The sequence below is a fragment of the Lepus europaeus genome, chromosome 3 (genome assembly GCF_033115175.1).
Source record: "Lepus europaeus isolate LE1 chromosome 3, mLepTim1.pri, whole genome shotgun sequence".
NCBI classification, from domain to species: Eukaryota; Metazoa; Chordata; class Mammalia; order Lagomorpha; family Leporidae; genus Lepus; species Lepus europaeus.
This window is the reverse complement of record NC_084829.1, coordinates 132,540,635-132,553,650: the sequence shown is the minus strand read 5'-3', so window position 1 is coordinate 132,553,650 and position 13,016 is coordinate 132,540,635. Positions and strand designations below refer to the sequence as shown.

Sequence of the window (13,016 nt, the reverse complement as noted above, 5' to 3'; positions counted from 1 at the left end):
AAAATCTAAAAAAAAATAAAAACAGCAAAAAAAATTCAAATGATTTTCAATTACGTAAAAGTTATTTCAAGAACAAAGATCTGACTTGGCTGACCCACAAAATACTTTAGGAGTTTGAAAGTTTGGATTGTAACTAATATTTTGGTTATCTAATCTTAAATGTCAAATGTAGGAGTTTAGGGATATATTTGAACACCTCTACTTGTTTATTTAGGTAACACTTCTAAAATTAGAAGTATAATTTAAAAATTATATATAAATTTGTTTATTTATTGATAAATTATACCCTGCAATGTTATATTCTCCATCAGTATTATCTGAGAGTATTTGATTCATTGAAAGGAATGGATACTGTCATCAAAGTCATTATATTTTTTTCTGAAAACAGAAAGAAAAGAAAGTTAGTGAACTTTTATAAAATTAAAAAAAAAAAAAACAGATTTGCTTCTGGCATACAATTTCTTTGCACCCAACTGGGATTAGCCTCCTAAAATTTTTTTCATCTAGTTACTGAATGAACAACCAATTTTTCAAAGTTACAGGACTTGCCTTGGCCCTGTACTAGTAATAGTTGGCAGTTTCACAGAGAATGAAGATATGATCTAAGTGAGATTGTGGGAGAGGTGGCCAAGACATAAGAAAGAATGACTTGGAATAGGAATACTGTGAACATTCAAAAGGCCAGACATTGCAGCCTTCCCGTCAGCCCCCAGACTAGGTAATGAAGCAGCGTGGATGTTAGAGAAGAGCAAATTCCTCGACTCTGGAATATAGAGGGGAACATGTGGGTTTGAATCACAGGTCCAGTCTTTAATTAACTATGTGTTCTCAGGTAAGTCACTCTGGGTGACTAGGCCTTGGTTTCCTCATCTGCATGGCTTTAGAAAGTCATCACATTTTCCCTACCAACCTCAAAACATTTCAGCAGAGATCGAAACACTGAGCGCATTCTATAAATTGACTTAAACTTGTTAATTTCTAAAATATTTGTCCAGTTGCACAGATCTGCCTTTGTTTACACAATGATTCACAACTACATAGAGAGGCAATAGTGGTGAAATTTGGGAATATTTGAGTTAATAGGTAGTCCTAAATATTTGTAGGATACTTTTGCAAACAGAAGACCTACCAACAATCTGACTGTAGATGAATTATTTGCCTCTGTGTAATAAGTTATTTTCTATTTTGTACATGTGAAAGGGGACTGACTATAAATTCGAATCTTTAGTTAAGAATTCCTACCTGGCTTTCCTAGCACTAACATCACAATAATACTCAGATAAGTGGGCTTAGAATTAAATACTGCTGGGACTACCCTGCTGTCTTCTATGAAACACATCTATCAAGAGGGATCTTAGTGAAATGAAAGGCTTTGGACAATTTTTTATCATGCTTGGAGTTCTACCAAACAGCAAAAGTTCTTTACCTTGAGCAAGGGGGAATTCCAGGGAGGGACAGCAAGTCACAGAAGACTGCTCTTACCAACTTTGTAATTTCAGAGCACAGAGGTTTGTATTTAAAACTGTTCATGGCTGTAGCCGTGGCTCACTTGGCAAATCCTCTGCCTGCGGCGCCGGCACCCTGGGGTTCTAGTCCTGGTTAGGGCGCCGGATTCTGTCCTGGTTGCTCCTCTTCCAGTCCAGCTCTCTGCTGTGGCCCGGGAAGGCAGTGGAGGATGGCCCAAGTGCTTGGGCCCTGCACCCGCATGGGAGACCAGGAGGAAGCACCTGGCTTTGTATTGGCACAGTGCACCGGCCATAGCGGCCATTTGGGGGTTGAACCAACAGAAAAGGAAGACCTTTCTCTCTCTCTCTCTCTCTCTCTCTAACTCTGCCTGTCAAAAAAAGAAAAAATAAAATAAAAAAAAAAAACTGTTCTTACCTAAGAATGCCACATGGACATAGATTCTTGATCTTGTTTGTAAACTCCAAAATATTTTAAAGTTCATTTAATATTATGAAGTATTTTCCTTGAAAATTAATTCAAGGAGAATAACATACACACATTCATCTATTGGGAAAGTAACTTCAAAAGATTTAAGTTATACAAATTGTTTTGAGTCAGTCTTTTAAAAGCAGCTTCATATGTAGCTTATGTCAGGTTATAATAAAATTTTAAGAAATTTTTGAAGTAGAAGTCATAAGTCTAGGACTTGCCTTAAGAAATTATCTAATTTAATTTTTGCCCAGTAGAGACGATCTCTAGTAATTTAAGAAAAATTAAATTCATTTTATAGAATCAAACACTCATTTTTTGAGAACCCATCCAGTTACTCCCTACTTTATGTCCCATAAATCATTGTTACAGAAAGTCTCAATCCTTCTGTGGTACAAACAAAAGATAATTCCACAGAAAAGAGAACATTGCTTTTATATTGTATTATGTGGTGTGCCATTTGCTATGAGCTTGAAGAATATTGACTATATATAGTAGTATTGTGAGAAATCAGTTTCAATTTCTTATTAAGTCAAGCAAAAAGTTCGTAGTTGCAGCTTATATACCGATAGCATAACTTTTATAGTACCTATAAAACTAAGCAAATTTACTAGTGGTTTGATCATGATTGTATTCAATGGAATGACTAAATTTAAAAAATATTAATTACATTTAAAATTTTAATGTTAATCTTGCAAAAATTACTTACTCTTTAATTTTGAATGATAAAGTAACTTCTGAAATTCCTAAGATTATAAAAATCATGAATAAGAAAGATGGAATTTAATAAAAATACTAGTGGTACCAGTTCACTTGAGTTCCAATTTATCACTATTTGTTTTGATTTTGAAACAGATGTTTAAAATTGTGACTTGAAAATGTGTGTGTACTGTCAGATGGATATGAAAATTTTAGAAAAGAAGATTCTTGGTAATTTGTATGGAAACCACATTCCTCCTCTGAGATCACCTCTGTGTCTCACCTTTGATGCTCACTCTCCAGCCCATATAACCATATTTCAGCATGACCTTCTTTAGGCTTAGCCACAGCTATGACTTTAACCTAAATTTAAGTGGTTTTTTGTTTGTTTGTTTGTTTTGTTTTTTATGGAAACTGATTCTTTCCACTCCTGTTAGTCAATGGTAATGTCATTATCACTGCTAGCAATAACGCTGCTTTGGGAGGCTTTTATTGTCAGGGAATTTTCATAGATAAACTATAGTTGTAATTCATTTGTTTAAATATTATGTGTTATTCAGCTTAATAAATACTTGTTGATGACCTCCTTTGTGAAAGAGAAGAAAAAAGAGGATTAAGCAATATCATCATCCTTGGGTCCTCTCTATGAAAGGACCAACTTCAAGATAGGGAGTCAGTTAGCCTCATGGTATAGCAGGTGGGCTCTGCAGTTGGATGGATGGTGCAGGTTTCAGGCTGTTCTCATTTATTAGTCATGTAACCACTGGAAAGTTGTTAGCCACCCACAGCTCTATCATCTCACTTAAATGGAAATGGTATCATCCTTACAGCATTGTTTAGACCAAGGATTAAGAAGGAATTTGTCATCTGACACTTAGAAAACTCTTAACAAACCCAACTACCGTTATCTGGAAACTTATTTCCAATGTCCCTTTTTGTATAATTTTTCACTGAAAATCAGTATTTAATGAGGAGCCCAGAAAGAATAGAGCATCATTATGTTGAAAAATGTAAAACGAGGATTAGTTGTGTTTCTCATGCAAATTATTTTTTTAAAGATTTATTTGTTCATTTGAAAGCCAGAGAGAGAGAGAGAGAGAGAGAGAGAGAGAGAGGTCTTTCATCCTCTGGTTCACTCCCCAAATGGCTACAGTGACTGGAGCTAGGCTGATCTGAAGCCAGGAGCCAGAAACTTCTTCTGAGTCTCCCATATGGGTGCAGGGGCTCAAGCACTTTGGCCATCTTCTACTGCTTTCCCAGGCCATAGCAGAGAGCTGGATTAGAAGTGGAACAGCCAGGACTCAAACTGATACCCATATAGGATCCTGGTGCCGCAGGCAGTGGCTTTACCCTCTGTACCACAGTACCGGCCCCTCATGCAAATTATTTACCTCTCTGTGCCTTGATTTCTTCATCTGAAATTGGTATAATATTAGCCGTTACCTAACACTATTGTTATGACTGTTAAGTGAATCAAATGCATTTAGTATTTTTAAAGTATTTAGAACAATGTCTGGCACTTAGAGTCCCCTAAGTAAATTAATTAAACTTATGTATATTACTAGTAATACACAGTCGGTAATCTGCTAGTCATCTTGTTCGTTTTCTGGGTTGCTGGACAAACTCCAAACAGCCAACCCCATTTACAGAGCCAATTTCCAAATAAACCTAGATTGCCAGTTGTTTCATTTAGCAGGAACATTTTGGAAATTTTCTGCTTCAGAGAAATGTGAAATTGAGGTAAACAAAGCATTATCATCATTGTTTTTGTCATCAATGGAGGCAGGAAGGAAAATGCTGTGCTTTATTTACCACTGACCAGGGAGTCTTCCTTTTCATGACATTGGACATTGCTGTTCTCTGCCATGAGTGGCATTCGTAAATCTCAACAATTTAATTTGGAAAATGTCTTCTAGCATCAAGACAGGTGAGAAAATGGACATTGAATAGCCATGGAATGTTTTTAAAGCTGTAGAAGTAGAAAGAGCTATGAAATATTCACTCAACAACTGGTTTTTCTATGCTAGACCCATTATATAAACTTTATTTTATTTATTTTTAAAATTTTTTTTATTTATTTGACAGAGTTAGAGAGAGTTAGTGAGAGAAAGAGACAGAGAGGAAGGTCTTCCATTGTTTCACCCCCCCAATGGCTGATCCGAAGCCAGGGGCCAGGTGCTTCCACTGGACTTAGATTGCCCAGTGTTGTAAACAACATTCCAGATCCTTTTAGATTATGTCTACTTCACAACAAGATCGGAGATTATCTAGTTACATGGGAGTCCTTAAAAGTCACTTGAGATTACAAGGTAGTTGAATTTACTTTAAAAGCGTGTCTTTGTGGAACTGATTTATTGTTCTGTCACTAGTCAGCTTTCTGACCTTAGAGAAAGCATTTAACCTTGTCTGGACCTCAAATTCTTTGTAAGATAAAGGGATTAGGTCAAATAATCTCAATTGGCTCTTTCTTTTTGAAACTATGACTTAATAGAAAAAAAAAGTAAAGTCTGTGCTGGGGTTTGGATGTTCTGTGGTCCAAGTTTCTGATGTGCTTGCTTCTTACAGTCTCATTTCATGCCAGGGTAAAAATGCCTTCTTTAAGTAGAAAATGGACTTTCTTAGCATGTATTTTGTGTCTTCTTAGTCTTTTCTAGAGCCTGCTAATACATGTCAGAACACCTAGGTGAATCCAGAATGTCTAGAGACATGTATGATTACTTGATATGTTGACAGGAATACCTGATTTTTGTTTTAACAAGGTTCATAGACTTTCTGATTTTCTGGACTCACTGTTAACACCACTCAATGTTTAATCTTTAAATGCCCATGCACTTAACTGAGCATTTCACTAATATATTATTTAATGTTTAATAAGTTTTTCTAATAATGCTATTTATATACATAAAATTGTAATGAACATTTCAAGTATGCACATCAAATCAAACTATGAAACCACAAATATTTATAGCATTTTTTTTATCTAGTAGTGGCTTTGGTGTAAAGCCATAGGATCAGACCACCTGGTTCAAATCGTGGCTTCATGAGCTACCAGTGTGTGTTCAAGGGCAAGCAATTCAACTTCCTTGAATCTTAGGAAGACACTTGTAAAACGGGCTAATAATTGTACTTGCTTTTACTGTTTAGTTGTCTTTACCAAATGCAGTAATTTCTTAGAGTGCTTAGGCTTTTCATATATTAGATAGTTCAGTAAGTGCTATGTGTATTCCCAGTTTACTTTGGTTTTAAGATACCTTTGAAATCATGGAGTTAATGTTATTCTAAAGCAAGGATAAAAAGGAAGAGGGCCAGAGTGAGCAGTGCTCTACTGAGTTAGGTTGGTAGGGCACACAATGATCTATTTTAACTCTACTTTTCATAATCTCAGTGCCCTTGGGCAAACTAAACTCTCAGAGTTTAAATCTTCACTTGCAGAGGAGGAAAAATAATTTTCAGTGATGATTAAATGAACACAAGTGAGGACACCTGTTGCATAATAGGCTGGTAATTGCTTGTTTTCTTCCCTTGATGGGGATTATAAAGATGGATGACTAAAACTTTATCTGGTACCGTCTCATACTTAGCATCTAGGCTGCACTGAAACTTTCATAGGCAGTAAGTCTATTTTATTTTAAAGAAAAGATTCCTTGGGAATTAGATTTCATAGCTTACTTCCATTACTCTAAATAAAATGAAATTTAAGCTTATTTCCTTCTGTTCTTGTCTAAGGAAGGATGAGAACCAACTGGTGACTATGTTCTGCAAAATGTTCTTTCACATTCTTAGGTCATTCATTTAGCCTTCTATTCTATGACCTTAAATGATACCAATTTCAACATATGTAAAAGATACTTTCCTTAATTTTTCTTCTATCATCGAACTCTATTCCAGTACAGTGTAGTTTTTGAAGTATTGTGTTTGGATGACAAAATTGAGAAGCACTAGTGCAATTAATGCTAATTATCGGCTATAAAATTGCTAAATAATTTTATCAGTGGTCTTTTATTGAACAATTAGTATGAATTCTAGGTGTTAATGACACAACAGGATTAAGATGTACAGTAGCATTAAGATATGAATGACTTTTACTTATATACAGGGAAGTCTGTAGCTAAGATGCTTACCTGTTTTTTGCTATGGTAAATACATTATCTCACTAGATTTTCACAATCTGTCATGAGTTTAGTTATCCCCACTTTCCAGATGGACATACTGTGGCATAGTAAGCTTAAGTAACTTGTTCAACCTTACACTGAATTGTGTGAAGCAGGATAAACACTTCACATAGATCTCCTTAGCTAAAAGAGTGGACCTTTCTTTATGCAGTTTTACTAGCTGCAGCCCTATGATTTTTTTCAGTGTGTGAGGGAACTTCAACAAGTTCATGGAAAGAAGAATTAAAAGACAAGCTTATTTTGGTGCAAAACAATTTTGTAATAAATGAATAATTTCATAATATACATTTTTAAATTTTTAAAGACCCCTTGTATTTAATGTGCACAACATGATGATTTTGGGCACATGTAAACACTTGTAATACCATCATCACAATCAAGAAATAGACGAAGTCTTTCCCTCACAACCCTTTGTTTTATTGTTACTGTACTAATTCTTAGTGTGAGATCTACCCTTTTAACAAATTTTGAAGTGCACAATGTCATAGTGTTCAAGGCTACTTTTGAATCCTGTGATGTTGGTGCATAGACTCAAGGCTATGTGTACAGAACCCCCCTTGCCCCCAGAACCTTCCAAAAGTTTCTATTCAAAGATCATGGGAACTGATTTTTACCTAGTTGGGCAGCATATGAATTCACTGAGGCCTGGTGTTTTTACCCTTAAGAATAGAAACATTAGCAAAGGATGACACTTATAACTTGTGACTTAGGAAGTCACTTAAGCAAGATTAGAGTCAAGGTGATTAGATTAAAGATTATGCATATGGCTATAAAAGTCTCAGAATGTTAAATCTCAGAGATGATGTTAAAGAGAAAGGAATTGGAAAAAAATTTCTGGAAAGAAGATAATGAGCCTGTTAATATTATTGGACACGATTGGACATGTCTTATAACATAAGGATTATTGGAAACAAGCCAATGGCCTGCTGTATAAGCTGAATTAAAGTCCTCTAGAGAAGTGAAAATAATGGTAATGGACTCTTTTATTCACTTTCATGAAAATAGGCCATAAAAAGCAACTTCTGATAGGAAATACTACACTTTTTATTGAACCGTTAAATTTATAACAAAATACTTATATTAAAATGCCCTAAAGCAAAAAGACATTTGTTCTTGGGGAGAAAACTAGAAATGTTTACATCTCAGAATGGCCTAAGAATCAGATAGAGTATCTAGATTCTAATCCTGCCGTAACCATTTGTCAGTTGAAATCATTGGATGGGGTGGAGCCAAGATGGCAGATAGTGAGGGTGCGCACCGATAGTCCAGGAAAAGAGTTTAATAAAAGTGGAGTTACTGTAGCCTCAGGAAAAGACTCAAGAAAAAAACTGCAGAGGAAACGCTTGTGGATCTAGTGGAAGTGACACAGAGGACCTACGGGGAGCCCACCGCGTGGAAACCCAGCCGTGGGAGCCGAGCCACAGAATCTCGCCAGCGTGGGAACAGGAGGTAAGACAAAAACCTCAGAAACCCGAGACATTGGTGGGGAAAGGCAAAACGGGGCCTGAGGCCCCACTGGGGAAAGCTCACCAGGCTGACTGGAGGAGAGAGAAAAAAAAAACCGAATAAATAAGGGGAACTGGCACGGACACTAGCCTCTCTCTCCACTCACCTTACAAAGCCGAGCAAGAAAAAGAGTAGGCACCATTTTACATGTGTAAAGTGGCAACCTCGAGTAGCCAAGCAGAAAAACTTGACTCTGGTCGGGAGAAATAACAGGAGGTTAGAATCTAGTGAAAGTAGGTGGAGCTAACGATCTGAGACTGTGAAAATCCGAGGGGGGAGCCAGAGAACTCACCGAGTACACAAACTCGGTAACCTTGGGACTGTGGAGAAATTTGAGAACACATTGAGGGCTGCATAAACTCTTTGCGTGGTCCCAGGGGTAAATCAAACAAATACCCACAGAGGCCAGATTTCAACTACCCTCAATTCCACTCAGCTGTGCAGAATTACTTCCCAACTGAGTCAAAAAAAAAAAAAAAAGAAAGAAAGAAAGAAAAAAAAAGAGAGATCCAGCAAGGGAGAGAACAATCTGGGTGAGTCACCTTTGGCACACCCTTAAACCTGAAGAATCAAACAAAGCTCTCTGGCCACACCCATCACAGCCTCTAAGAATCCATCAAAGCAGACAGCCCACTAATCCAGAGGCAAAGTATAACGACAGAAAAACACCACAGCAAAACAAAAACAAAAACAAAAACATAAATTATCTCCAAAATGCCAAACAACAAACATAGAAACCGAGGTAACAAGAGCAAGGAAGACACTATGATGCCCCCAAATGAACAAGACACCCCAATTCAAGATTATGAAGATGAAGAGATAGAGGAAATGCAAGAAGCGATCTCAAAAGGTTGATAAGAACATTAAGAAGTTCTCAAAAACAAATTCTTGAACTACAGAAATCCTTAATGGACAAGATAGAAAATCTCTCTCGTGGAAATGAAATATTAAGGAGGAATCAAAATGAAATGAAACAACTAGTAGAACATGAAACTGTGATAGTGACAAAAAAACATGATGAAGTGAAGAACTCAATAGATCAAATGACAAACACATTAGAGAGCCTTAAAAACAGAATGGGTGAAGCAGAAGAGAGAATGTCGGACTTAGAAGACAGAGAACAGGAAAGGAAACAGTCAAATCAAAGAAAAGAAGAAGAAATCAGAAATCTAAAAAATATTCTCGGGAATCTACAGGATACTATTAAAAAACCCAACATTCGGGTCCTAGTAGTTCCTGAAGGCATGGAGAGGGAGAAAGGATTAGAAGGCCTTTTTAGTGAAATCATTGGGGCTGGCGCTGTGGCACAGAGGATAAAGCAACCACCTGCAGATTTGGCATCCCATATGGGTGCTGATTTGAGTCCTGGCTACTCCACTTTCAATCCAGCTCTTTGCTATGGCCTGGGAAAGCTGTGGAAGATGGCCAAAGTCCTTGGGCCCCTGCACCTGTGTGGGAGACCTGGAAGAAGCTCCTGGCTGCTGGTTTTGGATCGGCTCAGTGCCGCCCATTGTGGCCATCTGGGGAGTGAAACAGCAGATGGAAAACCCCTCTCTGTCTGTCTGTCTGCCTGCCTCTCTCTCTCTCTCTATCTCTATCTTATCTATCCTTCTGCTTCTGCCTCTCTATAAGTCTTCATTTCAAATAAATAAATAAATCTTTTAAAAAAAGAAAATTGAAGTCATTATACTTCGGAGCCTGAGAGATCACATTTATGCTAATAATACAATTAAATCACTATAAATTTATATAACTGAGAGATTATTCTAAATTATCTTTAAACCTTAAAATTCTGTGACTTACTTTGTATTGGGTTTGACAAAGCTGGAAATTCATAAAATACATTTAAAATATATACTACAGCATTTATGAATTTATAAAATAAACTGTAATTAACAGTCATTTTAAAAATTATAAAAGGAATGAAGATAATTTTGTGTGTTCTCACATGTTATATCAATTCTAACTTAATATTCATTTTCAATTTAGAAATTGTATGCTTCTCAAAATAAGATAACATCCATCACCCCATGAACTTTTTATAATCCTCAAGGATGAGCTTTTAATAATTAGCAAAACAGTTATATACCAGGATGCTTACAAGAATTAATGAAAAATGGAATTAAAAGATACATTTATTTTGGTGCAAAAACATCTTAAGATCCATGGATAGTTTTTACATAATACACCTTTTCTATGAACCTCTTGAAAACCCCTCATATGCATGAGCTCAAAGGATTTTTTTGCATCCAAATAATCTTACTTTTTAAAATTTTTTTTTAAACTTTTATTTAGCAAATATAAATTTCCAAAGTACAGCTTATGGATTACAATGGCTTTTTCCCCCCATAACTTCCCTCTCGCCCACAACCCTCCCAACTCCCACTCCCTCTGCCATTCCATTCACATCAAGATTCATTTTCAATTATCTTTATATACAGAAGATCAATTTAGTACATATTAAGTAAAGATTTCAACAGTTTGCACCCACACAGAACATAAAGTGTAAAATACTGTTTGAGTGCTAGTTATAGCATTAATTCACATTGAACAACACATTAAGGACAGAGATCCCACATGAGGAGTAAGTGCATAGTAACTCCCGTTGTTGACTTAACAAATTGACACTCTTGTTTATGGCGTCAGTAATCTCCCTAGGCTCTTGTCATGAGTTGCCAAGGCTATGGAAGCCTTTTGAGTTCACCGACTTCAATTTTGTTTAGAAAGGTCATAGCCAAAGTGGAGGTTCACTCCTCCCTTCAGAGAAAGGTACCTCCTTCTTTGGTGGCCTGTTCCCAAATAATCTTACATTTTAATACTATTTTCCACAAACCTTTTGAAGTACCCTCATATGTAATAGAAGCTTACTTTGCATAAATGAGATACTTTTTTATTATTTATTTATTTATTTATTTGACAGTGAGAGGGAGAGACAGAGAGAAAGGTCTTCCTTCCGTTGGTTCACTCCCCAAATGGTTGCTATGGCTGGAGCTACGCCGATCCGAAGCCAGGAGCCAGGTGCTTCTTCCTGGTCTCCCATGCGGATGCAGGTGCCCAAGCACTTGGGCCATCCTCCATTGCCCTCCCGGGCCACAGCAGAGAGCTGGACTGGAAGAGGAGCAACTGGACTAGAACCCGGGGCCCATATGGGATTCCGGCGCCACAGGCGGAGGATTAGCCAAGTGAGCCACGGCACTGGCCCATAAATGAGATACTTTGTACTCAAGTTTATACAATATGTAAGTCAGAGAATAGTTTTTCACAACTTTAGTCAACTTATATAAGGCTGCACATTACAGTCTCTAAAGTACCAACACTGTCTTGGTGCGTTTAATCTGGATGTATTTTTTTTTTTTTTTTATTTTTGACAGGCAGAGTGGACAGTGAGAGAGAGAGACAGAGAGAAAGGTCTTCCTTTTGCCGTTGGTTCACCCTCCAATGGCCGCCGCGGCAGCGCGCTGCGGCCGGTGCACCGCGCTGTTCCGATGGCAGGAGCCAGGTGCTTCTCCTGGTCTCCCATGGGGTGCAGGGCCCAAGCACTTGAGCCATCCTCCACTGCACTCCCTGGCCACAGCAGAGAGCTGGCCTGGAAGAGGGGCAACCGGGACAGGATCGGTGCCCCGACCGGGACTAGAACCCGGTGTGCCGGCGCCGCAAGGCGGAGGATTAGCCTGTTGAGCCACGGCGCCGGCCTAATCTGGATGTATTTCTATGTCAAAATTCAGATGATATATAAAGTTCAATAATGTATTTTTCAAAGATAGATTTTATTTATTTGAAATGCAGAGGGATGGGGGTAGGGGAAGAGCTATCTTTTTTTTCTCTAAAGATTTATTCATTTATTCAAAAGTCAGAGTTACACCAAGAGGAGAGGCAGAGAGAGAGAGAGAGAGAGAGAGAGAGTCTTCAATCTGCTGGCTCACTCCCCATTTAGCTGCAATGGCTGGAGCTGCGCCAATCTGAAGCCAGGATCCAGGAGCTTCTTTCGGGTCTCCCACATGGGTTCATGGGCCCAAGGACTGGATCCATCCTCTACTGCTTTCCCAGGCTGTAGCAGAGAGCTGGATTGGAAGTGGAGCAGCCGAGACTCGAACTGGTGCCCATATGTGATGGCAGCACTGCAGGCGGTGGATTTACCCGTTAAATCACAGCTCCAGCCCCAAGAGCTATCTTCCATCCCTAGTTCAATGATTGACACTGGGCTAGGCTGAAGCCAGGAGGTTGGAACTCCATCCAGGTTCTTATGTGGGTAGCAAGGGACCAAAGACTTGGGCCATCTTTCATCGCCTTCCCATGTACATTAATAGGAAGTTGGATTAGTAATGGAGCAGCTGGGACTCAAATTGGCCCTTCTCAGGTTGTGGTTTACACTGCTGTGCTATGTAATGATGGCCCCTAATAATATGTCTATTTTCTGATGAAAATTACAGTAGTGTATCAGTAGTGTATGGTTGAGTCTCACTTTATTAGTCATTGTTGTACTTTTCTTGATTCATCTTCTAGGGTACACATTATAATCATCTGACCCAGATCGTTAGGGATGAAGTCCTAGCTTTTGTGAGGTGATGTTGGTTGTTGTTATATGAAAAAGTTCCCCAAGTGACCCTTCTAAAATCTTGTTTTCTAAGAATCACTGTTTTGTACTTACTAAAATTTCCCAGGAGATTGCATTTGTTAACTGATTTAATGGTACCTACTATTAAG

General features: G+C 37.9%; 1 protein-coding gene across 1 annotated transcript in view; it reads left to right on the top strand.

The window, feature by feature from the left end:
* Positions 1 to 13,016, top strand: part of MOXD1 (monooxygenase DBH like 1) — a 112,711-nt gene that overhangs the window by 29,153 nt on the left and 70,542 nt on the right. The window lies entirely within an intron of this gene.